Raw genomic sequence first — 13,526 nt, forward strand, 5'->3', positions numbered from 1 at the left:
TGGGTATTGAGGTGGGGGGAGAGGGAGGGGGCGGAGTGGGTGGTAAGGGAGGGGGTGGGGGCAGGGGGGAGAAATGAACCAAGCCTTGTATGCACATATGAATAATAAAAGAAAAATGAAAAAAAAAAGGACTTGAGGAAGGGATTAGATCTAAAATCTTTCTCTGCTATTCTTTCCATCTTGATGTTCATCAATAATATTAAAAATGACTATGTATTTTATAAATCTGGCATCCTATTGGAGGAGCAGATATATTTCACCCAATGTTAAGCAATGCAATAAATGTAGAACCATTTGCTTGAGATGTTTACTTTTCAAACTGTACAAAGTTTTGTGTGTAAATGGATATAACTTAATAGGTTATAGCACTAGAGATGAACTGAATGAACTTAAGTTGGCCCACATTGAATATAGAAGAGTATGGCTTAAAACCTTATAGTTTTCTGTGCAAAAGAAGTTACTAAGCTAACAAGAATTGTTGCTAAAGAATGGACTAAATTTCTACATTTCCACAGTACCTTTGTTTGGTTCTTCTGCAAGCTCCCATTGTTGGGTTGCCAGAAGTGGATTCTTCTGCCACACTGCTGGGCCAGGTCAGACTTGCTCTTGAGCTTAGAGGAGGTATTTCTTCAGGCAACCTGGGGAAATATTATAGTAAATAAAGGTGCTGACCTCTGACTGGCAGAAATGACAGGCTAACAGGAATAATTTATTCACAGCTCAAAAGCTGTTTCTATTTACACAAAGTATTTGTACTCATTTGCTGTATAAAATGAAGCTGTGGTTCAGTGTGCATTGGGCATGATAACCATTTCCAAAAGGGAAACATTTCTGTTTTCTCGTGATAAGAACAATTGTTTCCATTGCAGCAATGTGGATGAGTCTGGAGGAAATTTTCCTAAGTGATGTTAGCCAGCTGTAGAACAAATATAGCAGGATCTCCCTCTTGATGGAACCTCAATGTGGATCTCATAGAAGGTATGAAAGGTACAGTAGACACCAGAGGCTGGTGGGAATGTTGCAAGAGGAGGACAATAGGAACAAATTCTGGTGTTGAATGCACAATAGTGACACAAGTGTGTTTATGTCTCAAGACTCTTAAAAGAGACGATTTCCAAGGTGGTCACATATCAAAATTGGATGTGACTTTTTAACACCAGGAGAGCAAAGCATCTCAGTCAGAAAATCTTCAGGAGGATCTTCCAATGACTGATGCTAATAGCCAAAAATATTATGGGTGGGTGTACATGTTTCATTGGTTATTCATATATACATATGTGTGTGCAGGCATGTGTGTGTGTGTATACACGTGTATGTATACACATACACACCTATATGTGCATATATATTTTATCATATTGTTGTACTGTTGTGAAATTTAACAAAGTTCTTATAATATATTATAATTGAATTCAACCTTTTCATCATTCTCCTTTACCCATTCCCCCATTCCTGTAATAATTTCTACAGGGCTCATTTTTTATTAGCTGTGTGAACTCATTTTTAAAGCATGTATGACTTGTACTGAGCGTTTGCATTGTGATATTTACATATGTGCTACTATGTCACTTAGTTAGACTCACTCCCTCCATCAATCTCCCCATTCTAAAACTGTTCCAAGAGGTTTCACTATTCAAATTTTATATACTTATACAAAGCAAATCAACCATAGTCACTGTCCTGCATCCTCTGTGTTTACCCTCTTCCCTCCCACAAGTACCCATCCCCAGACATGACCTGTTTATCCTTCTCATCCTTCATTTTTAAATTGTGTATTTAAGTCTATTTTATATACTTTGCATTTTACAGATGTATAATTATTTTGTGCTCAGTTTAACCCCCTCTTTTTGTCTATATAGATCTGCTCTGTTATTATACAACAGCTTGTGATGCATTTCCTTATTCCATCTTCATACACACATGCAATTTCTTTCAATATTATCACTCTCTATGAGTCCTTTTCTCCTCTACCACCTTCTCTTCCTTACTCTCCTTCTGCAGAGTTACTATTACTATCACAATATGTGTTTTTTCCTCCACATTTCTGCATGAATAATGTAATATATATGTATAAATTTACTTTTGAGGACTAGCTTCCACATATGAGGGAAAACACGTAATATTTGTTCTTCTGAGCCACATAAAGCATGAACATGAAAACAACATAATTTCATTCTTTATATTGCATTGTGTATATGTACCACACTTTTAAAATTGATTCATTGCTTGTATGGCATCAGGTTTGTTTCAATATATTGGATATTGTGAACAGTGCTGCAATAAACATATGTGTGCAAGTAGTTCTGTCTTCTGGCTAACATTCCCTTGGGTATATGCCTACAATTGTGATCAATATATCACATTTTTTAACTTCTTGAGGAAACTCCATAACACTTTATATAGAGGTTGCACTAATATTCATTCCCAGCAACCATGGAAAATGGTTCCTTTTTCACCACACCGTCACAAACTTATGTTATTGTTTCTGTTATTGATTACAACCATTTTGTTTGGGATGTGTTAAAATATTGCAAAATATAGTACAAAAGCTCATTTAGATGTGGAGCCTAAAATAGTCAACCTCACTAAAACAGAATAGAAGGGTAGTTACAAGGGATGAGGCAGGGATGGGAGGATGTGGAGTATTTTTCATAGAATTTTAGGTTTATAAGATTAATGACTTCTGGAGATTTAGGGTACATCATGGTCAGTGCAGGAACAGTGATATTATGTGAAATTTGGTAAATGAATATATGTTAAGTTTCTTAAACCCTCTTACAGAAGAGAAAAAACTGGTAATATCTATAAGGTGATGAATATGTTCCCTAGTTTGATTGGGATTATTTAAAAATGTATCTTTATTCTAAACTCCAAGTTGTACACAATAATTACATATGTGTTTTATAAGTTAATTGCACATGAAAAATTGTATGTGGTTCTTAGGAGGCAGTCTTTCTAGGACTTGTGTGCAGGACACTATGGCTATGTGGGTAATTGACAGAAAAATGGGAATAACAACCCAAACATCAGAGAATCAGAGCATCAAAGAATTGACAGTAGAATAGGGATAATCCTGAATTACAAGCAATTCTGAAGGCAATTCAGGAGTTCTGTGAAAAGAGAATGTGAGCCTTCTGAAGAGGTTGAGGGAGAGAGGTGCTCTTGGCGATCCCAATGTCAAGTCTGTGTGAAACTGTGTTAGAGTGCAAAACTGAACCCTGGGTATTTACAGGAATGGTGAGATGACCCCACAAAGTGTGGGCTAACAGGACACATTTTGGGGACCTTGGGCAGTTTGTTGACAAAACCATCTCACGGCAAGTATCTTATACGAGAAGAGGGGAGAACCTATGTGAGAAATTTTGTGGGTGAGAATGAGACCAGTGTGTACTGAGAGTGAGAAAATCTCTGACAGAAATATGTTCAGTGCTCTTGGAGAATTTAAGAACTCATATTAGAACCTGTACATCTGTTAACAATAAATGAACAAATACAGGTCAGCTACTGAAATGTCTTTCTTTCATGGGAATGAGAAGAATCCTAAATCAGGTAATTCCATCTCTAACATTCCATTCCTTCTTAGCACAAACCAGCTGAGAAGGATCCCCTCAAATCCTTTCGTTGCTCAACTCTGCTCTGTAAACTTGGTCAAAAATAAGACCAAGAAGGCTTGTGGACAAAATTGGTCATGCCAGGAACACTGGCACACAACCTTTCCACAATTCCCATATATCATGACCTGTAAAAATTCTATATGAGGCACCTGTTTTCTTTGAAATATTTTTATGGAAGGACAAAGTGAGTCAAATATGACTGCAAGAAAAACATTAGTCATTAATATATTCATTTGACTGAAATGTCAGTTACTATTGAGAATCCAGAGCCAAGAATACTCTAGAGGGATATTAAATATGAAAACCTCGAGTTTGGTAGTTATGTGAGTTTCTATTGTGTGTAAGGAAAGAGAAAAGGATGTAGAGGAAATAGTCGTATGGAATCAAACCCTTATTTTTGTAGTTTCTTGTGTTTTCAGTGGTACAGTTGTAATATATAACACATTATGAATAATGAGTAGAAAAATTTAACTAAAAATGGTGCTACATATGAAGTAAAATCATAGTAGAGCTCTATTAGTATCATGCTACTGTGGAGTAGAGATCCTGAAGATTGCAGTTCAAGGCCAGCCAAGACAAAACATTCGTGAGCTCCTTTTACAAGAAATAAACCTAACATTGTGGTGAATACCTGTATTCCTGGTTCAATAGGAGAATGTAGGTAGGAGAATTATAGTCTAAGATCAGTCTTGGAGAAAAAGATGAGAACTTATTCAAAAGATAAAGCAAGAAAAAAAGAGCCACAGTCAGGATTCAAGACATAGAGTGTCAGCCTAGCAAGTGGAGACCTGAGTTCAAACAGCATGTCACAAAAAAGGTTTATGCTGCTTGTTTTCAGTCATATAGGGAACCAATATCTAAAAAAATTATTATGACTGATTGCAAAAGTGGGACTGTTGGAGTGGAATTAGCAGGATGGAGAGGGGAAAAGTACAGCATATTGGGGGATAATATAACAAAAGTATTATATATGTATATATATTGTATATAATATAGAAAGTATACATATATGTACACACATATATGTGTACTATTATATTTATACTATTGTATACTCTTACAGTGTATTTCTATATGTGTATACTTTGTGTATATGTGTATACGTATGTATATACACATATGTATACATGAAAATAGCATAATGATACCCTCAAATACTTTGAAAAATTAAAAGAGAACTAAGTGAAGAAAAGCAATATAGACAGGGTGATGCTGTCAAACTACATTATATGCATCTATATAAATTTAATGTAACCACTTCATACAACTAATTGATGCTAATAAAAATGAATATTCATTATAAAGGGCTCACTAGATGGTGCAGAGTACCTCCCATTCATCCATGTATTCAGGTAGAGTTGAAGTGTACATCAGCAATGCTGGTGGTCATGGTAACAGACATCCTGGTAAAAGACATTGTATCATGAAACGCATTTGTGCACGTTCCCTCAAAAAGGCTATCTGAGAGAGAACAAAGTGGTCCCTAAATGATTGTGCATCAAACATTGCTAAGAATGAGGTGGGTGATAAAGTGATCGTATAGCAGTGCCAAGCAACTGGTATTCAGTACTTGGGTAGATGTGGTCCTGTCATCATAGTAATAAGGTCTGAATTTGTTTTCTGCAAGTCTCCAGTGAAGAAATGATGGCCTATCCTGATGATACCATTGCCTTGAAATTCGTCCAAGTATCCAGATAGAGCTCAGTGTCCCTTAACGTGTACTTTGAGGATGGCAACTGGTAAGCATCAGGAAGAACAAGGCATTTTTTCATGTGCTGTTACAGGCTCCCTACAAGAGCATGCAAAACCCTGGAAAGATAATTCACAGAGGCTTCTTGATAACCAGGTAGGCCATGAAGGCATCATATTACAGCAGAGTAAAATATGTAGAGATGCTGTGTACAGAAAAGGCAGAATCAGAAAGTAGGAGTGCAGAACTGAAGATTGTACTACGTGTGAAGTCGTACACGTTTCCCTCCAGCACGCCGTTCCCCATCAATTTACAACGCATGGGAAAAATAACCAACCCTTTAAACAAGCCTACATTTGCTAATTTTTCATTTTCGTATTTCTGAAACAACATGGTGACCTACCTTCTGATGACATTATATCAAAATTCTCCACTCAAAATACAACATACCATTACTCATACTCCAACTACCACATTTAAAAACCAGAAAAAGTTGATGTTCTTGAGAGCCCTTAAATAGCCTGTCTAGTGGTACACAGATACAGTGACTCTGGAAGCAGAGACTAGAGGATTGGGAACTTGTGGATAACAAAGGGAAACTTAGAGAGACCCTATCTCAAAAGGAAAATTTTACACAGTGTGTTGGTGACATGCCTCTAGTAGTAGAGTTCTTGTCTAGAATGTGTAAGGCACTAGTTTCAATAATACATGCCATAGAAGGAAAAGAAAAATCCCTGAAGAGATGTACTCTACCAGAGGTTCCTATTACATCTAAAACAAAGAGGAAAGAAACCCCACTGACCAACAGCTCCCTCTATTCAAAACACACCTACTATTCCAAATTGTCAGACCACCTCATCAAGTCCTGGCCTTCTGAACCTTGCCCTCCATCTCCAGTATCATCCCATCTCACTTGCAGCATATCAGCCTCAATTCCATTATCTTTCCTTAGCAAAACTATTCCCTACTAAAACAACCCATAATAAAGCTTATACTATCCAAAACCAAACAAAACCTCTCCCTTAAAGGTAACAAATATTTATATAAAACAGCACAAATATGTGTTTCTTTTGTGATAACAGATGCATCTCAATATAAAGCCATGCTCAAATGATTCTAAAGAAACCAAAACGTTTTAAATGAATTCAAAGCTGCATATACCATATTTTTACTTGAGTATATTCCTAAAAAGAAACACAAAATATGGACAGTGATTCAAGCCTATGCTGATGATATTTGGGTCAAAAATGAAGAAATCAGTAAAAGCAGTTACTCATCTCAATACAGACCTATATTAAAATTAATCATTTAAAACTAAAACATTAAGCTTAATGTTATATTACTATCTGTGTAATTAAAAACATAAAACAATGAATACATAAGCTTCTTTATGATGAAAATTTTAAATTTTGGTCCAACTAAAATATAAAAATCTAACCTTGCTCTTAGACCAACTGGCAGAGACCCTACAAATATGCTAACATTAACGTTAATTAGTAGCAATGCATACCTTTAAAAATGTCCTTCATTAGTCAGTCAACACCAAATATAGATAAAAAAAATTACAAAGTATAATTTAAGAAAAAAGTTTTAAAAAAGGAAAGTTATAACAAAAGGGAAACCAAAATATTTATAAATAGGCCATGTTTAAAGGAGGCATAAAAGTAACTTCACAAAACCTGACTTTCTATATGTAGAGACTTGAGAGTAGACACCCTGTCTCACATGCTGTATAATAACAAATTTTAAAAATGGAATAAAGGCCTTAAACGTAAGATCTGAACATTGGAAAGTGCAACAGGTAAACATAAGAGAAAATATAAGATATAAGCATAAGTGATTATTTTCCAATCACAACTCTAGGTGCCCAAGAAATAAGAGTAAGAATTGGTATATATGATTGCATTAAATTAAAAAGTGTCTGCATATAAAAGGAAACAATTCCAAGAGTCAAGAGACAGCATAGTGAATGACACAGGATCATTTGGTTACTGTTTAATGAATAAAGGATTAAGATCCTCAATTTAGAAGGAACTCCAAACATTAAACACCAAAAGAACAGACAATCCAAATAAATAATTAAGCAAACATATTGAACAAACAATTGTCAGAAGAAGTACAAATGACTAATAAATATAGGAAGAGATGTTCAACATCTTTTGCTGTAAGAGAAAAACAAATGAAAACCATCCTGAGATTTGATTTCACCCTAGTCACAGTGGTGATCATAAAGAAAACAAAACCCAATATTGATGAGGATGTTGGGTAAAAAGGAATTCTCCTACACTGTATGTTGGAATGTAAAGTTGTGCAAGGGCTATTGCCATCTGTATGGCGATTCATCAAAAAAGCAGAAATGACCTAGTTAATACTACTCTTGGGTATATTTCCAAAAGCTTGTAAATCAGTATACAAGTGGGACTTTCATTCCCACGTTTATTGCAGAAAAATTCACATTAATAAAGCAAGCTATACAGCAACCAATAAATGAATTTAGAATGTGGTATTCATATACAGTGTGGTATTATTCATCACAAAGAAGAATGAAATTATGGTTTTGCATGCAAATGAGTGGAAGTAGGGACTATCATGTTGAGAGAGATAGCCAAATTTAAAAAGGCAAATATCACATTTGGAAAATATACCTAAAATGGTGATGGTGATGATGCTGCTGCTGATAAGTGTAGTGTTAGTAATGGACATGAATATAAAAGGGAGACTGGGGGATATCAACAGGAGGGATGGAAGCAGAAAGTAAGGGTACTTCAGAGTGATAATGTAAACTGATAAAAATAATGCATGATTTCTATTCAACTGGTTAAGCCCCCTCAAAAACAACACAAAAACAGTTCATAAATGAAATCGACAGACACCCGTAAAGGTATTATAAACAAAAACAACAGGGACTTTATAAACCTGATTATAAGCAAGGGGGTCACATACACCAAGGGGACTCCCTTTGCCATGAAAAAAGCCACCCTAAAAATATCCTCTTTCAAAATGAGGAAGGGTCATCTGCCTGAGAGATGGCAGACCTTAAAGACTAAAGATGTCCAAGGCTTCCCTGCATTGAGCCAAAAGGTCAAACTTCACTACCTTATTTAAAAAGCTCAGGTATTTCTCAGTGTAGCAAAATCATGGTAAAATTCATTTAAGTATTTGTACTTAATATTCTGCCTTAACTAATTTCTCTAAACTCCTTCTAGAAAGACTTTAGAAAGGGGTATCAAAAAAACCCTCAAAGATCAAATGTTTCAGATTTCTCCTAATGTATTGGTAAAGTTTTTTAATTTCTTACAAAAATTACTCATTTTAACAAAATGTCCAACTCCATTACTTTTTTTACTTATGATTTTTATTTTGTTGTTGTTTCTACACTGAGGTTTAGAACTCAGACAAGCATTCTATTCTTGAGCAACATTCTACCAACTCCATTATTGAAAAAAAACATTTTCACTATTTTAAGGACAATAAGACATCTAAATATCAGCCATTCTAAGTCATTCCTGTGAACACATTCAAACATCCAAGGTTTTCAAAACTATAAGTTCCCCAAAAGATCTTTCAAAAGTAAATCCTCAGGCCTAATATACAAACATATCTCATAGAACAGTACCAACTCAGCCTAATATTCTTCAGTTAAAAACTTCTTCCCATTACCCTCATGAAAAATAATACACTATTAAGCCCAAAGGTAAACGAGAACTAAAAATTTTAATAAGTACTTTAGGTATACTTGGATTGTTGGTGCCATGCCAGGTTCCTGTAACTCAATTTATTTTCAATGTTGTAAACAAGTAAAAATTTTAAATGGATAGAACATTAAAAACATCTGTGCCATTTCACCCACAGTCACAAATACCTGTAATATTTTGCTCAAATACCTATAGACAGCAGATAGTTTAATGTTCTGAAATTTAAAACATATTCATCTTCATGATTGTACATCCAAAGTGTCAAAGTTTGGTTATTTTAAATAAGCATCCCCAGACACTTTAAAAGCAACGCAGGGCACATAAATTATATTGCCTCAGTGGTTTACCACTGTTTGCATTTAATTAAATAGACAATGAATAAAAATTACAAACAGTAACTCTTCCCCAAACAGGCAGAATACAATATATAAATCTATTGCCACACAAAACATAAATTAAAATTAAAATAAGGAATGATAGTCTACAAGACACAAATAATCCAAAGACAACTAAGTATAAATGTTCAAAATTACCTGTCAACAGCAGTGTCCTGCCTCCTATGCATGAAAAATCATTAGGTTCAGAACAAATGCTAACTGGATTTCAAAACATTCCACTCACAACTAAGAAAGACCTTTAAGTGTCCACAATCAACTAAGATATAAATAATAACCATAAATACTTTTAAAATATTATAAACTTTAAAATGAATACATGTAATTCTTACTATGGGCCAATTTAAGTCAGAAGACTCCTGTATGTTAGAAACAAAAATTCACACATAATAAATTCAAAATGTTAAATAACAGACTGGGAAATCTCTCCCACTCATTATACTAGTACTGAGAACTATTAATAGGTATGCCAGCAAATAAATACGAAAGAATGTATATATCATAAATCTTACTGAAAAGCTCCTGAGAAATGTCTTAATTATGTGGCACCAATTATGGATCTGCTTGCGCTGAGGTTGCATAGCAAAAAGTACTGTCACACGCCTGTAGATGTAAAACTCTAGGTAAAGAACTTACAGAAACCTACGAACTTACCAGGAATTCATAAAAAATAAACAAGACCTATCTTTCACTGCTAAAATCAATTATTGTCTGTGTCCATCCTTAAAATTAAAAAAATACAGTATAACTTATAAAATCCCTTATCAACATTATTTAACAGGGCTTCAAAACCATAAAGCATGTGCTTTCTCTCCTAAATTAAAAACTGAAAATTACTAAACAAAACCTTGTTCACAATGAAATGCCCCCTTTTTTGCTGGCAGGGAGGCATTTGTGCCTTTATCAAAGTTGAATGCTGTGTTTATGTTCCCAATAAATGACTCCTCAGTCCTGAAGGATGTCTACAATGAGACAATGCTGTGTCTGGTTGTACATTCGCATTAATGATATTTCCACCTCATGATTTTCTGTGGAATCCTGCTTAAAAATAGTAAGGATACTACAGATTTTGTATAAGAACTTGTCTGCTACACTGTCAATGTTTTAAGTGGTATTCTGTGGTTTTGCAGTTTACATTCCTCTTCAATCTCTCCCATAACTACCTTTCCAATACAAATCACATCGTACTCCTAGTACCATCCCTTCCTGACATTCCACAGATGAACCTTCCATGTCACCTCTCAGCCAGGTAGGGAGAGATTGTCAGTCCATGGTTAGGCAATATTGATGCCCTCATGAAATTAATGAGTGTGCAATGTGCCCCCCCCAAAAATAACATGTGCCTAATGCAACAATCCCTCTGAGAACAAATATGCAAATAAAAGTTAGCATATATAGGCACCAGGTCCCAAGACCCACTGATTCGTTATCTTTCCCTAGACATAATGCCTTCATGTGCCTTATGTGCTCTAGTTGTTATGTTGCCTAACACAAAATAACTACTCTAACATAGGTTTAAAATAAATTCCCTAACCTACATTAGATCATGTAAAGAGGCCTTGGTGGACGAAGTACTCCTTGTGTTTGGAACACCCCAATCCACTCCACTGGAATATGTGGACCTTTTTCCTTTACAGCTTATCACATTCCTTCCTTACCTAATAGAATATTTGCCTCACTTTTACCTCATAACATTCTTTTTGTGACACATGCAAGAACAATAAAATTCAAGGAAAATAAGGAAGAGTTTTAAATCTATTGAAAACCTTCTTCTCAACCCACTCCACTGTCAATACAAAATTCCATCTGAAATTCAATATCAGGTAGGTGAGAGGGGGGCCTAAACGGGTATTGCCACGTTTTAATGAAGCTATCCTTTAGAGACTTGGCTAGTGTAGATTCATGAGATGATGCCACAGTCAGGACTTAGAAGTCTTCACAGTTTCACATTATTTAATAAATCATCAAGAGGCAGTTATATTTCAAAACATCTTGCATGCGTACTTTTCAAACCATAAAAGCTATCTAATATTGGAAAAGGCCAAATTTTATTTGCTGATAAATGAGGTGACATTAAATCTCTACCACTACAAGTGTTATTGTCACATAGTTAGAGCCAAAACTACAGATCTATGAGATTTTCTTTGTTTGACATTGAAAGTGGAATTTCAGGTACACTTTTGATGACTGTTTTGTGAATAGTCATCAAAATATACATGAACATTTGTCATGTATTTGGTGAAAACATGAATACCTTTCTGACACTTCTACCATGAGTTTGATAATTTGTGTGACCTTGCTCACAAGTAGTGTACAGTTACTTCTCACAGGGATAGTGACAAAAGCAGGCATAAAGGTGATAACCATTGTGCCCATCACTTAGACAGTTACTATGGAATTCATACAGGTATCCTCTCCAAACACTAAGAACTTCCTTATAAGCATGTAAACCTGGACTCTGCATGTATCCAAGTAGCATAGAGGATTCCTGATTGATACCAAGACGTCAGGAATTTTCATATGTACAAGTAGAATGAGTGAAGTAGCAAATAGGTGTTTCAGGATGTATTTCTCATAAACAGATCAAGACCCAGAGTGACACAGAGAGATCTTTAATAGCTAAATTTCTCCTATGTATATATAAGTGCTCATGTAATCATAAATCACAGTATTACACATATTACCTTCACCTTCCTTCTTCAATGATGAGTGTGTCATTAATCTGTCTTTTCAACATGCATTTGTTGCAGGTGCTGAGGTAAGAAACTACGGAATCCTTAACAGTTTTTGTACATGTGTTTGTAGTTTTTCTAGAGCAAGATAATTTATGTTGTATACACCCAGGGATTTCTACCATACTACTTCATTGTCATTGCTGTTGACATTGCCAGTACAGAAGGAATATTAAGAATTTTCCATGTTTGCAGTCCAGAAATAGTGCAGTATCTTGAAATTCTGTTATCTCTGATGTAATTCATGAATACAGGTAGAGAGCCTAGGTCTCATGATAATGATCACAATCAAGGGAAGGGACAGGGGTCCTGGTAGAGCAACCTGTGTCATAAACACTGTTTTCTATGTTTTATTCATTGACATTCTTTTTACAAGAGCCCAGTGACCCTTAGAGGAATGCTAATGGAGCATAGCATATCATATAAGCAACAAATCACATATAAGACAGTGTAGTCCACCTGACTGTAAATATCCAGGTAATTGAAGAGGTTGTTGCTCTGGTGGTGATCTATTGGCGGGTTTAGTTGTTGTTGTTTAATTGCTTTGGGTTGATTTTTGTTTTTTGCTTCTGTTAATAAGGTCTCAGGCAGTATACAGGATTGAGATGATTAGTATACCCAATCATTAAGACCTTCGAATACCCAGATGCATGTCTGATTTCCAGTTCCATGCATTTTCCTGCAAATGACATAATTCCATTTTTATTTATGGGTAATATTCCATGGTTTGAATGTATATATGTATCTATAAAATTTCTTTATCCATTCATCAGTTGTTAAGCACCTCCCCTATTTCCACTGTTTGGCTATCATGAAGTGAGCTACAATAGACACAGATATGTAGGTATCTCTCTTGTATATTTATTTATACTCCTTTGGATATGTCCCAAAGAGTGGTGTGGCAGGGTCATAAGTTAAGTCTATTTTAGTTTTTTGTGGAACTACCATACTGATATCCATAGTGGTTGTATTAGTTTACATTCCTAATGAATGAGGGTTTCATTCTCCCTGCCCCCCACATCCTCACCAGCATTTTTTGTTATTTTTTTGATGATTGCCAATCTGATTGGGGTGAAATGGACTCTTAGTGCTGCTTTGATTTGCATTTCCTTTATGGTGAAGGATGTTGAACATTTCTTTGTGTATGTATTGGACATTTTTATTTCTTCTTCTGAGAACTGTCTTTTCAATTCATTTGCCCATTTATTAATTGGATTATCTGTGGTTTTCTGCTCTCTTTTTTGAGTTCTTTGTATATTCTGGATGCTAGTCACTTCTGGCAAAGATTTTCTCATTCTGTGGGTTGCCTCTTGATTATTTTGATGCACCGAAACTTTTTAATTGAATGCCATCCTATTTGTCATTTCTTGCTCTTATTTTCTGGGCAATTGGAGTCGCAG

The 13,526-nt window shown here is 35.2% G+C and overlaps 1 protein-coding gene across 3 annotated transcripts in view; it reads left to right on the forward strand.

Annotated features, from left to right (window-relative positions):
• The window catches only part of LOC109687883 (dnaJ homolog subfamily C member 24), a 128,521-nt gene that overhangs the window by 71,516 nt on the left and 43,479 nt on the right, over window positions 1-13,526 (forward strand). The window contains exon 7 of one of the 3 annotated variants that reach the window (XM_074060645.1): window positions 870-1,260. The exons of the other annotated variants lie outside the window; for them this stretch is intronic. The gene's annotated coding sequence lies outside the window, so the exon portion shown is untranslated. Of the gene's footprint in view, window positions 1-869; window positions 1,261-13,526 lie in introns of those variants that run through there. 3 annotated transcript variants of the gene reach the window in all.

The sequence above is a fragment of the Castor canadensis genome, chromosome 18 (genome assembly GCF_047511655.1).
Source record: "Castor canadensis chromosome 18, mCasCan1.hap1v2, whole genome shotgun sequence".
In the NCBI taxonomy this organism is placed as follows: Eukaryota; Metazoa; Chordata; class Mammalia; order Rodentia; family Castoridae; genus Castor; species Castor canadensis.